This window comes from Thamnophis elegans, chromosome 13 (genome assembly GCF_009769535.1).
Source record: "Thamnophis elegans isolate rThaEle1 chromosome 13, rThaEle1.pri, whole genome shotgun sequence".
Taxonomy (NCBI): domain Eukaryota; kingdom Metazoa; phylum Chordata; class Lepidosauria; order Squamata; family Colubridae; genus Thamnophis; species Thamnophis elegans.
Genome location: NC_045553.1, coordinates 37145837 through 37159902, shown reverse-complemented (window position 1 = coordinate 37159902; position 14066 = coordinate 37145837). Strand labels below are relative to the sequence as shown.

The 14066-nt window shown below is 43.6% G+C and overlaps 1 protein-coding gene across 1 annotated transcript in view; it reads left to right on the top strand.

Annotated features, from left to right (window-relative positions):
• The first annotated feature begins 9254 nt into the window (after positions 1 to 9254).
• The window catches only part of CDON (cell adhesion associated, oncogene regulated), an 81616-nt gene continuing 76804 nt past the window's right edge, over positions 9255 to 14066 (top strand). Inside the window, exon 1 of the mRNA XM_032229244.1 lies at positions 9255 to 9324. The gene's annotated coding sequence lies outside the window, so the exon portion shown is untranslated. The remainder of the gene's footprint in view (positions 9325 to 14066) is intronic.

Genomic DNA, 14066 nt, shown 5'->3' with positions numbered 1-14066 from the left:
GTTGCCAGGCTGATGTCCTTTCTATTCCAATATTCCCCCCACCCATACGCACCACACACAAATGAATAGGCCATCATATTTCCTTGCCATCTTCCAAGTTGTTGTGGGTGAAGAAAGTGCTTGAATTGAGTGTAACTATCCAATAATCTTAAAGCCACCTTTTCAAAACAAAATAATAATTCCAGCCTCCCTCCCTTTGCTGACGTCAGGCCCATGCAAAACTGTACGCCTAGAGACTGAAATTTTAAAAAGGTGACGATCGTGAGCTTTCAAGGACAAAACTCATCCCTGTCACATTGTGTTGTAAGCTGTGATTTGGTAGAACAATTACAATAGGCATTGGCATCTTACAAGCCAGATACACTGTGTGAAGATGATTCTGTCTGTGCTGATAGTGCTCTTTTCACCTCTTCTTCCTCCCCTTCATACCAGGAGAATACGGCAAAGTTGTTTGCAACCCACCAGGCGTGTCTAACAGGCATAGTTCCTGCTCAATTTTCAGAGTTCCCAGCTGTGCTAAAATACACTCTGTTGCAAGCTGATATGTTGAGTTTAAATTATTCCAGTTGCAGAACTTCCCCACCAGAGAATTTATTCCAATGGTTAGTTATCCTCAACTTTCATATAGTAAGACAAACCTTGGCCACTCTAGCTTTAGTTCCAGACAGTGGATCATGTTCTGCCTTTTGTCATCTTCAGACTTCCTCAAACATTTCTTCATCTGCCTTCACTACCCTAACCCTCCTTGACTCTAATAAAGGAGAATATTTGGAGCTCAGGGTTGAATGGGGGGGGGTCCTTGGTGTTTCCCGAGCTTGGTGGTTTCTTTGCAGATGTTTCATTACTCAAACTAGGTAACACCATCAGTGCTAGAAGGGATGGGGTTGAAGGAGAAGGACAAATAGAAAGAGAAAGAGAAGGAGAAGGATGACTTTGGGGTCCTTGATGCTCCTTGAGTTGGTTGTTTGTTTTCTGGCAGATGCTTCCTTACTCAAACTAGGTAATATCACCAGTGCTCAGAGCATTGACGATGTTACCTAATTTTAGTATTGAAATGTCTGTAAGAAAACAACCAAGCTCACAGAACAAGCCCTGCTCGTTGGCCCTTTCTGGCCATGACCCAACAAATGCTTGCCCGACAAAAGCGCTGACAAAACGCGGCGAGAAACCATGATGCCGAAATCGCGCTGACAACAGTGCACACAACAGCGCGCCAACAAAAGTGCGATTACAGTTAAGGTAAGGGCTAGTGTTAGTGTTAGTGTTAGTGTTAGGGTGGGTTAGTTAGGTAGGGTTAGGGGTTAGGGTTAGGGTAGGGTTGGGGATAGGGTTATTACATTGTTTTCGTGTTGTTTGTTGATGGCGCTTTTGTCGGCGCGCTGTTGTGGGCACAGTTTTGACATCGCGGCTTTCTCGCCGCAGTTTTGTCAGCGCGCATTTGTCGTGCGCGCATTTGTCAGTGAATACTCAATACTGACTCACACAGGTTGGGCCTCCTCCGGGTGCCGTCGACCGGACAATGCCGGCTGGCGGCTCCCCGAGGGAGGGCCTTCTCTGTACTGCACCGGCCTTGTGGAACGAGCTACCCGCAGAGATCCGACCCTTACCACTCACCCGGCCTTCCGTAAAGTGACCAAGACCTGGCTGTACCAGCAGGCCTGGGGCTGTGATTAATATCCAGCCCCACTTGATTGAATGGATGATATTAATTTTAATAATTGTTTTTAAAATTTATATGTTTTTACTTTTGTTGTGAGCCGCCCAGAGTCCCAAGGGAGTGGGCGGCATACAAATCTTATTAAAGTTGAAAGTTTCTGGCTACTCTAAGAAGCGCTATCTAGAATGAGATGTGAACATGTTTAAAACATGACTTATCTTTACAACTTATAATCAGCAAAGCTGTAAGCTCTCCTAGTTTAATCTGTGTTTACCTCTTAAAATAACATTTGGAATTGTGAGGATGGTATGTGATTTAAAAAAAAAACCACATTGTCTCTGTCACTGGAGCAGATTTTCCAATAACTGTTTCACAAGGTTGTTCTTTTTGCTTTCTCTCTTAGTATGTTTTTTTAAGGAAAACTATCTATTTAAATCATACGGTGTGATTTAAAAAGCAGCAGGCATCATCTTCAATTCAAGTATCATCTTGTATCTTAGACTCAAGGAGAAATTCCCTTCTGATTATTATTTTTAAATGATACCTAAGCTGAAAATCAGATGGGTTGGTGGTGGCAATTATGCCATTCACAGCGGAAGTAGCTTTGTGTTATCAAAAGGACTTCTCAGATCTCTTACCTAAAAAGATGACAAAACTTTGGAACATTTCAGAAAAGTGGATGACTACTGCAAATTAATTTTCCCAGAATATAGAAAGAAATTTGATAGGAGGGAATGAGAAATCTCATAGACGCAAAATGCCAAAATGCAACAGTTTTCCCAATCCTGATACCCCCCTAGGAATATTGGATTACAAATTCCATCCTGCACAATTGTCAACCGATACTTTATGGAAATAAGATGGAATGAATTTAAGAAGGGAACAACAAGTATTTATAACTGACTTCATGGAAATGAATGAACACGGTGCAAAACTCTCAGCTTTTTCCAGGAGAATTAAGGAAGGATTTAAACCAGCCTGGTGTTTTCCAGATGTTTTGGGACTGCAGCTCCGGTAGCTGAGATTTGGGGGAATTAGAACACCAGATTGGGGAATGTGTTGTGAGAACTGAGGACTTACAAGCAGGCTTTCGCTTTCATCAATGAAATGTTGCAAGTTATAAGTAAATTAGTCTTTGTCATGACTCTCAGAGTAAATCTGCTAAGCTGCTTGTCTGCCATGCTGCTCCCATCTGTTTCTTAAGCCATCTTCAGAAATTCCAAGGTAGACTGCAGTAGATAGGCGATAGGGCTGGTTTGGTGCTCAGTCTAACCACAAGACAGCTTATTGATCATTCCCCTATTTCTTGACCTTCTTTGTGCAGGAAATGAAAGCCTCACGAGCTGAATCCTCTGTGAACAATTCTATGGGGACCCTGCCTCTTTCATTTAAGCTAGCAAGATTCATTTGCCACAACTTAAATAAAGGTACTGTTACAGAGGTGGATTCCTACCAGTTCACCTATTCGGTAGAACCGCTTCGTCAAATCTACCAAACCGTTAGAAGAGGTTCCACCAGTGGACCCGGAAAGCAGGCCACACCTACAGAAGAGCTTCCAAAAAATTTTGAAACCCACCACTGGTCCTTGGATATGATTATTCTGCACTATCATGCTCATATTTATAAAACTCAGGGCCTCTGTGAAAGGTAAGGATGACTGCTGCGTTTGTGGCGCAATCAGAACATTGCGTGTGTTGAAGTTGTTTTAACGCAAACCAAAGATGCCTCTTAAAAAACAAGTTTACATCATATTCTTATGCATGCCAGTGCTGTGTGTGAGGTAACTTAAGGTGGTTCTGACAAGTGTCGTCGGCATCTTCATATCCTGTCACATGGGTGGCAAGCCACTCCCATCCGGTCACATGGGCGGCAAGCCACTCCCACAAAGGAGCCCACACCCACGAGTAGGTTCGAACAATTTTTAAATTGTGTTTTATAAATATGAGCATGATAGTGTAGAATGATCATATCCAAGGTCATGGTGGGTTTCAAAAAATTTGGAACCTCTTCTGTAGGTGTGGCCTGCTTTCCGGTCCACTGGTGGAACCTCTTCTAACCAGTTCAGTAGATTTGACAAACTGGTTCTGCCGAATAGGTGCGAACTGGTAGGAACCCACCTCTGGGTGATTCTCTAAACTGCTTAGAGGGGACTGTAAAGCACCGTGAAGCCCTATATAAGTCTAAGTGCTGTTGCTAGTGTAGTCTTGTACAAGAGGTGCCCTTTGGATATACCAGATGGTCATCCCGTAATTCCAAATCAACATGGCTAAAATAATCCAAAACTGATAATATCAGATTATTAACACGGGAATAAAGCTAACCAGTGAGAACAAATCAAAATGTAGCTGCTCTCTATTTGCGCAAGCAGGAATGTTTGCAGGCAGATCTCGCCTGTAACATTCTCCCTGCATGCATGTTTTCAAAGGCTTGTCATCACTTCAGCATCTAAATCACACTTTATTGAAGCAAGCATCCATGGCTTCTGCCAAGAATCTTGCTGGTTTGTGCCTGATCAAAGACACAGGGATTGGGCTCCAGATCAACGAAAAGAGCTATAATGATGCCATGTGATACTATTAGCTGCAGGTGGAGTTTCTCTCTCGCACCTACTATAAGGCTCATGATGTTGTTGATACCATCATTCCCAGCAAGGAAATAAGTGGTTTTGTCTAAGGGGAAGGGAAGCAGAGAAATGTGGATTTATTGTCACTGTAGTCCGTCTTCTTCTTCTTCTGCATGAGAATTACTCTCTCCTATAAGCTATTGGGATTTTGACATTTGTATGATGTTTGTTTGTTAATATATTTCTGTGCTGATCCAATCAAAAGCCTTTTGTACACAGAAAAGAGTCAACATAAAATTACCAAATAAAAATACAATAAGCGGTATTGCAGTAAAACCACAAAATAATAAAGACAAAATGGTGACATCAAATCAGAGAAAGGGTTTCTGAAATAGCTCGCCTTTAAAAGCTTCCAAAAAAACCTAACAAGATGGATTTTGGCCTGTTTCCTCAGAGAAGCCATTCTACAGCATGGGAGCATTGCAGAACAATACTGCCTTCTGAATCAGCCCTCGGAACCTCCCCTAAGTGTGGGATTTGTAGTGTTTTTCCATGATAAATCTAATCAGTTGGGCTGATGCTGCCTGGAGAAGTGATCCTACCAGTCTCTAGTTGTCAATTTTGAAATGCTTTTATAGTCTAAACCAGTATCTTAAACTGACCTGGAAACCAATTTAAACATACAGGTTCTGCAAAAAAAAGTATTATATGCCAACGTGGTTGCCAATTCCAATGACAGATATGGAAGGAGAAGGAAAAGGAGGAGGAGGAGGAGGAGGAGGAGGAGGAGGAGAGGAGGAGGAGAGAAGAAGAAGAAGAAGAAGAAGAAAGACGAAGAAGAGAAGAGAAGGAGAGAGAAGAAGAAGAAGAAGAGAAAAGAAGAAGAAGAAGAAGAAGGCCTCTCATGCCACGAGTCAAAAGGTATGTGGTACGTTGGACCAATTCTCAAATACTCTTTAAGGGGAGACCCAAGTAGAGTGCTACAGAGATCTCATTGAGTTGTGTCGAGGGTATGAGTTCCTGTAACCAAGGCCTCCTCCCCAAATAAAGCATAGGATGAACATAGGACCCAAGGATAGAAAAAGAAGGCTCAGTTGGACCCAGGGACTCTTTTGAGGTGACAACCTTTCATTAGGAGCCCATCATAAGCAGCAACTGAGCATTCATTAGCACCACGATGGTGAACCTATGGCACCCATGACACAAGTGGCATGCAGAACCCTCTCTGCGGGCACATGAGCCGTTACTCCAGCCCAGCTCCACCGTGCATGCACGCATGCCTCCTGCCAGCCAGCTGGTTTTCAGGTCTCTGCTGCGGATGTATGCAAGGCAGGGGGCATGCGTGGGAGGTGGGGTATGTGCAGGGGGCACACACACACATGCGGGGGGGAAGGAGCATGGGGGGAGCATGTGCATGCATGGTGGGGAGTCATGCACACATTGCATTATGGGTTTAGGCCAGTGGTCGGTTTCAAATTTTTTTAGAACCTCTTCTGTATGTGTGGACTGCTTTGTGGGAGTGGCTTGGTGACCATGCAATCAGGGGGAGTGGCTTGCCAGCCATGTGACTGGGTAGGAGTGGCTTGCCAGCCACGTCACCGGGTGGGCATGGCCCTTGTAATATGTGGTGAAACTCACTTAACAACGCTCTTGCTTAGCAACCAAAATGTTGGCTCAGAAACTCTGGCATTTGAAGCACGCAAATCTTAAAGCTGTCAAGTTACAAGACCCTTGCACCCCTAAACCTTTAGAAAAAAACCCCAGGGTGTTCAAACTTGAAAGCTTTAAGACTTGTGGACTTCAACTCCCAGAATTCCTCCTCTCGCTCTTCATCTTGATGATGTGTGGATGGGTGGGGGGAGGGAGCTGGAACCTGTTCTAAACGGCACTGTAGATTTGTGGAACCTCTTCTATAGAAGAGGTGAGAGTGGGCGGCATACAAATTAACTAAACTAACTAACTAGATAGATAGATAGATAGATAGATAGATAGATAGATAGATAGATAGATAGATAATAGATAGATACATGGATGATAGATAGATAGATAAATAAATAAACTGGCAGGAACCACCCCTGGTTAGGCACACGGCAACAAAAATACTGCTTTCGCCGCAGTATTCTTGCCAGCCACCCTCAAACAGAAGGGTGTTTCTGATGCTTATGGAGATGTTTTTATTTTTATTTTTACTTGGGGAGGGCACGCAGATGTGGAGCAGGCAGGAGAACGAAGGCCCTTGGTCTCCAATCAAACATTCTGTAATAATCAGTATTTCTGTTTATAGTCGGTGGGCTGGAGCATGGCCAACCATGTGGATTCCCAATGCAGTCAAGTTCACAAACACCAGAAAAAGCACTCAGGAATTAGTTGCATACCTACTTATATGCTTTTTGTTGTTTATGGTTATTAAACAGCTGTTGGTGGGCTTTTATCATACTCGTTTGTTGTGTAAACAGCAAATGCGTAACAGATGGGTTTTTCTGTTTTCTTTTTTTTTTTCTTAAAAAAAAAAAGCTTTATTACAGTTGCAGGTCTTCTAGTGCTGTGGTCTCCAACCTTGGCAACTTTAAGACTTGTGGACTTCAACTCCCAGAGTTCCTCAGCCAGCAAAGCAAATCTAGAATGGCAGCCAGGGTAACAGCCAGACATTTATTGCAAAGACATGGAAGGTCTTGGCACTCAATGCACTGCAGAGACCCGAAATCAGCTGGCCGTGGGAGGCAAAAGCACATGCACGGGGAGCTAAGCTGAGCTGGGCTCTGTGTGCCACCTGTGCCAACACACACACACACACACACACACACACAGCATCCTGAGGGTTGTTAGTGGTGTCTTCCCCCACAGTATTTGTCTCTAGAGTCATCTGTGTACCAAGTTTGGTTGAAATTGCTCAAAGTGTTCCAGTCTTCTTTCTTTCTTCTTTCTTTCTTTCTTTCTTCTTTCTTTCTTTCTTTTCTTTTCTTTCTTTCTTTCTTTCGTCTGTCTGTCTGGTAAATAGCCCTGCAAGAAATGGCTAGCATAGAAAATGGCAATCTGATAGAAAGACCTGGAGGAATCGTTCTTTGGTTCCTGGTGAGTCATCACTCTATAATGGTAATAAGGTGGCAAGCTACATTCATGATTTCACCCACAATCAAAAAAAGAACAAATGGTTATTGTGCCTTATATATTGTTATTGGAATCACACAGTCCTTGGCCCTGTTTTGTCCAACGACATCACACCATCCAAGCCATGAGTTCACCCTCCAAAGCTGAACAGCTCGATAATGCCTAATACTGCAAGGAACTGGGGCCGGACTTGTCTTTAGCCAATAATCTCACTCAGCACATGGAAGATGATGGCACTATACTTGCCCTGTGGTTTCTAAGCTAGCCTATTGTCCTCAGAAGATCCAGTTCTGCCATACAGCTTGGAAAAAAAGTTCAGCAGACAATCCAGGCAGGATGTTTTGTGTGTGTGTGTGTGTGTTGTTGTGTGTGTGTGTGTGTGTGTGTGTGTGTGTGTGTATGGATATAAGAGGCTAGTTTGGCAACATTTTTCCCATAGGCATGGAAAAGCTATTTGGGAGATACTCTTCATGAAGGATTCAGATTTTTCTGCTAGTGAAGACTATAAAACCATCCAAAATAGCATCTTAGCCTATCCTATTTTTCTATTTGATAATGATAACATCTTCTAAGGGATGCAGTGACTCAGTGGCTAAGATGCTGAGCTTATCGATCAGAAAGTCAGCAGTTCAGTGGTTCGAATCCCTAGCGCCATAATGGAGTGAGCTCCCGTTACTTGTCCCAGCTTCTGCCATCCTAGCAGTTTGAAAGCACGTAAATTGCAAGTAGAAAAAGGAACTACCTTGGGTGGGAAGGTAACAGCGTTCTGTGTACCTTCAGCAGAGTCATGCCGGTCACATGACCACGGAGATGTCTTTGGACAGCGCTGGCTCTTCACCTTTGAAACGGAGAGGCACCGCCCCCTAGAGTCGGGAATGACTAGCATATGTGCAAGGGTCACCTTTACCTTTACCTAACATCTTCTATCTTCAAGGAAATCAACCTTGACTCTTCTTTGGAAGGACTCTGAGAGACAGGGGAGGACAGGGAAGCTGGCACTCTATAATCCTTGGAAGTATCAAGAATCGGACTCAACTTAATGACTGAACAACAACAACACTAACTATCTTCTATCCCTTTTTCAAGAAGGAAGAGTGACCTTCCCACACACAATTCACCCATGGTCATTGGGGGGTTCCAAAACAAAACTCAAGCTTGGCCAAGAAACACCTGAAAAGATCAGCAACTCTGGTTTTCTGGGAAGGAACTGAAGAATTTTGTTGAAAGTTCCAAGTATCTTGGTCCAATTTTATTCCAAGACAGGGGCTTCTGTGGGGGGGGGGAAGCACCCTTCCTCTTCTTCTCATTTTCTCTCTCATATTTCTTTTTTCCCCTTTGGGGGTGGGGTGGGTGGGAAATGGGTCTCATCTTCCGAGTTGCAGCAAGAGTTGGCCTCTGACCCGTTTCAGACACAAGGAAGGTGTCTGCCTTGAAAGACAAGCTTATGTTGAGCAGCCCAAATGAATAAAGCATGGGAGAGGGAGTGGGGGGAAAGGATGTTTTATCCAAAACACATGTTTTTTTGCCACTATTCTAGTTATCTGGAATATTTCCTGCATGTTTGTTGCCAAGGCAACTGGCCCTGCATGAAAGCCCTATTTACTAGGCTATAGGATAAGAAACAGCCATGTGTTGCCAATTTTAGAGTGCTCACTGTCTCTCTCCCCCAGTCTCTTACACACACACACACACACACACATGCACACACCAACCATTATACGGTCCCCTCTGTTGCATTCCTGGATGGTATAAAGCCTAAAACCCCAAGATGTGAGCCATCTCTCCGTTTCGCATCATTCTCTAGTAATTTTGTTTTCTCCTTGAGTGAGGTTTTCTTGGCTCCATGTGGAAAGGAACTGGGCAAGAAGCCACACTGGGATGGGGTGGGTGGGTTTTTGCTTTGGAGGAAACGTTAAGAAGTGTCTGGTGCCGTAGAGGCGTGATTTGAACAGGGGAAGCTCCAAGAGCGGAGAGCAATTTACCGATTGAGCTGAAGGTAAGTGATCCCTTGCGCTCTTGTGGCAGAGCCAGGGAGGGCAAATCCTCTCCCTGGTCTCCATCCTTAGCATATATATTTTTTTCTCCAATGGCTTTTACTCAATAAGCTGCCTTGGTATTTGGACCTAAACTTTGCATCTTTCTCCTTGCTGCTTTCCTCGCGAAGAGAGAGCAGCCTGTCAGTGACCCAATCTGTAGTAAAATATGAATTGTATGTGCGTCTGCAAGGAGAGATCTGAACCCAACTGGCTTCTATGCTTCACTGGAGGAAGGAACATATTTGTAAAGAAGAGCTGAATCTTATTATCAGGTCTTTTTTCTGGCCACAGAAGGAGATGGGAAACTGTGCTGGGACTCTTTAGGAGGCCTCAAGAATGGACATTTGATCAGGGCTGTTATTAATTCTAAGCAACCTCTGAGAGGTCCTGGAGATTGATTAGGGAGCCCTCAAAAGACTCCTGGCCTCCAACGTGAATGAAGAGGCACATGCCAGACCGAGCAGAATTTTGTCTGCTGCCTCTTGGATCCAAAAAAGCTGTTCCTCGGAATCCAAGCCCTCAAGGAGACATCTGCTACCTAAAATTGGCAGGTGTAAACCCTCTGGGGTATTGCAGTAATTAAACAGTCCAGGTAATTTGCCTGGATTAATTATCCTAATAAAAGGCAAATGTTTTTTCTCCACCTCCCCAGTCCCCACCCTGCCCAATTTCCCTTCCCTGGATGAATTAGAATAAAGTTGGAGCTAAAGGAGTACGGAGGGGTGTAATTTGTTCCTGAAAAGGTGTGATACAATAGTGATGAAATTGTCCCGAGACTGGCTCATGGGGTTTTGCAGAGAGAGTTTGGTGTTTTCCAAAAGATAGAGGGCAATATCAGCTTGGTTAAGTCACATCGTTAAAAATAGTAATGATTTGATTGCTTATTTGTGCCCTATGACTAGCATTAAGTGTTGTACCTTATGATTTGTGATGAATTTATCTTTTCTTTTATGTACACTGAGAGCATCTGCACCAAAGACAAATTCCTTGTGTGTCCAATCACACTTGGCCAATAAAGAATTCTATTATTCTATTCTTATTCTATTCTAGTGGGTAATTGGTGTGGGCTGTGTGCTCCAAAACATAAATAATATGCTATATGCAAAGAAAAGTCGAGGAATTGATGCATGTCATCCCCAATTTTACTGCATGTGGTTTAGAGCAATCCAAATAAATGGAGCTGAATTGAGTTTGAAAGCAATGACGGAGAAAGAAATCAACCCCAGAATGGACCATCTATCAGATGATATGGGGAGTGCAATGAAGTGGTGGCTTTGGGCTTGGAAGGAGCTGGTTTGCTTTGCAAATACTAAATTAAAATCAATGTAAGTTGGTTGGTCCGCTCAAACTGGTGTCTTCAGCATTCCAGTTAATAAAGGTTCCTATTTTTACTGGTGATTTGCTCTGATCAAGGGCATTTGTGGGCACGAGTCTTATGTTGTGTACCTGAACCAAGGATCAGTTGTTAAAAGGGCAGCTCATACAATGGATGGATTTACATATTGTTGAATTGTAATGCAGGGATCGTCTTGCCATTGGCCATGCTGCCTCGGGTGGTTGTTCAGCAACCTAAGAACATCCGGAGCCCTTGTAGATCATGCCAATAGCCCACTAATCCAGTGGTTCCCAAACTTGGCAACTTTAAGACTTGTGGACTTCAACTCCCAGAATTCTCCAGCCTGGCTGTCTTAAAGTCTTAAAGTTGCCAAGTTTGGGAACCACTGACCTAATCCAACATTCTATGTCTCATGTTGGCCACCTCATGCATCCAGGAATCTCATGAACATGGATAGGAGACAGCCATTCGCCCCAGTTGGTTTCTAGTAGCTAACCATTCAAGGCATGCTTGCTGTGATACCAGATGTAACAAATGCCCATTAACTGAAATAGCTGTTGATAGCCTCACTCCACTATACTTCAGAGCCTTACAAAACAGAGCAGTGATAATTGAGCATCCAACGCCTCATGTGAAGGCAGCAAGATTCAGAGTTAGCTCTTAATATCTGGAAGACTTCTGATTCCTTCTCTTAATCTTCTTTAACAAAACAACAGAGTTTGAAGGGAGCTGGGAGGTCTTCTAGTCCAATCCCCAGCTCAAGCAGGAAACCCTATAATAGTTCAGAAAGATGGCTGTCCAATCTCTTCTTAACATCTCCAGTGATGAGCACTCACACTTCTGGAGACAAGTCACTCCACTGATTAATTGCTCTGTCAGAAGTTTCTCCTTCGTTCTAGGTTGCTTGTCTCCTTGATTAGTTTCCCTCCATTGCTTCTTGTCCTACTTTCTAGTACTTTGGAAAATAAGTTGACCCCTTCTTCCTTATGGCTTCCCTTAAATATTGGAACACTGCTATCCTGTCACACCTAGTCCTTCTTTTCACTACACTAGATATACCCAATTCCTGGAAACCATTCTTCATAGGTTCTAGACTCCAGCCCCCTAATCATCTTTGTTGCTCTTCCTGCACTCTTCCCAGAGTGCACTCCATATTTTTTACATTGTCATAACCGAAACTGGCTGAAATTTTTCAAATGTAGCCTTGCCGGGGCCTTACACTTCATGTGATCTTGATTCTAGATTTCTTTGGATTCCAACCACCAAGACCTACTGAATGATTGTTCCAATCGTTACTCATACAATCAGTTCACCTCGTAATGTGGTTGTCGGGATGTTCAGTCCGTTCTAATCACATTGTTGCCGTTTCCTGCCTTTCTCCCACCCACAGAGAGAAATTATACATTTTTAATAGCTTCATGAAGACAGGAACTGATGCTTCACCCATTGCATTTCCCTGCTGGAAAAAATCCTGCTATTTGTTATGTTTCTGTTCTCCAGGCAGAAATTAGACCATCATAGACCTGCCAAGGGACACGATAAAAATGGAGGGTGATCTTGGGCTGGTTTTGCAGAAAAAAACCAGGAAATGCAATGAGGTCTGATCAGAAACAGGTAGAATTACCTTGAGTCAGGGGTGGGTTCCTGCCAATTCTAACCTCTTCTATAGAAGAGGTTTCACAAATCTACAGTGCTGTTTAGAACCGATTCCAGCTCCCCCCCCCCCCCCGTCCGCATCATCAAGATGAAGAGCGAGAAGGAATTCTGGGAGTTGAAGTCCAAAGTCTTAAAGCTGTCAAGTTTAAACACCCCTGGGTGTTTTTTTCTAAATGGTTAAGGGTGCAAGGGTCTTGTAACTTGACAGCTTTAAGACTTGCGTGCTTCAAATGCAGAGTTTCTGAGCCAACATTTTGGTTGCTAAGCAAGAGCGTTGTTAAGTGAGTTTCACCACATTTTACAAGTTGGCCCGGCCACCCAGTCACATGACTGCCAAGCCACTCCCACCCAGTCACATGGCTGGCAGCCACTCCCACAAAGCAGGCCACACTTACAGAAGAGGTTCTAAAAAGTTTGAAACCCATCACTGCCTTGAGTATGATTTTGCTTCAGAAAGGGGCAAACTAGGTAATCATAATAATCTTTTAGCTTGCATTAGAAATGTACCTACAGCTGGGCTCCCCTACTGAGGAGAAAACATTCCTCATATTTTCATATGGATATGAAGTGACTGTTTCCATACCTTTAGCCAGAACAATGCTTCAGGCCCTTTCTGAAGAACCAAAATGCCCAAAACATTCATTTTGGCATATGCACCTGGCAACAGCACAGTGTCTTGCAATGCCAAGGAAAACAGCTCTTGACATTGCCTTACAAAAAATAAATGCCCACGTTTGCTTGCAGTATGAAATAACTTGAATATTAAAAAGAAACGGAGGCCCAGTCACAGGGCTGGAATAAAAGAGCAGAGCAGCAGAACGTCGATGGAAAAAGGAGTGGGGGGATCTTGCATGTTTGATGCTATTGGCTCTTGACTCAATCAGTAAGCAAGAAAAAAGAACCACTCTCAGGCTTCATCCATTTTTTAAAAAAGATTTAGCCGCAGTATTTGGTGAAACCAGAGATGGCATCCTTCGAGAGGCCCCTCTGAAGCCTCTGAAATATTGATTGGTGAGTTGACTGGGTACAAGTTACTCATCTGAGTGATAGACACAAGACAGTTAGTTGACTATCCGCCTTGCGTAAAGGCTGACCAAATTATTCTGGCACCAGAAGCTGAAAATACTCCCTGGGAGTAGCAATAAAACAACGTGTTCATAAGACACTAGTCTTCTAGTACTCTTTAGTGGCTCTAAATATCACCAAAGAGGCTGCCTTGGTTTTCTGTAATGTCACAGCCGCAGAGTTAGCAACCACTCTGTTTTTTAAGGAAATACTGCATCCCACAAGACACGGTGTAGACATAGCTAGAGATCTTAAGGTCTAAGTGCTATAACCCAACTGGAATGTGGAAAGGTTCACAGTTTGATTTCTGTTCACTCTGGTCTCCTAAGCCCCATCATGCTATCTCCTAAGCCCCATCGAACTACCTCAATTCAGAATGAAATATGCTGAGAACAGAAGCCCGTTATGGGTACTGTTGATGGGCACCAGGCTAGAGACCATGAATTTTAGTCCTTCCTACCTTAAATCCTAAGCCTGCTGGGTGACTTTGGGACAGTGGCTCGCTCCCTTAGCCCCAGGAAGAAGGAAATGGCAAGCTATTTCTGAAAACGTCACGGAGAAACTGCAGAGGTTGTTCAGGGTAGTCACCAGGAATCAAGACTGGGTTGAAGGCAAAATATTATTTATTCATGATGATGTAGATAG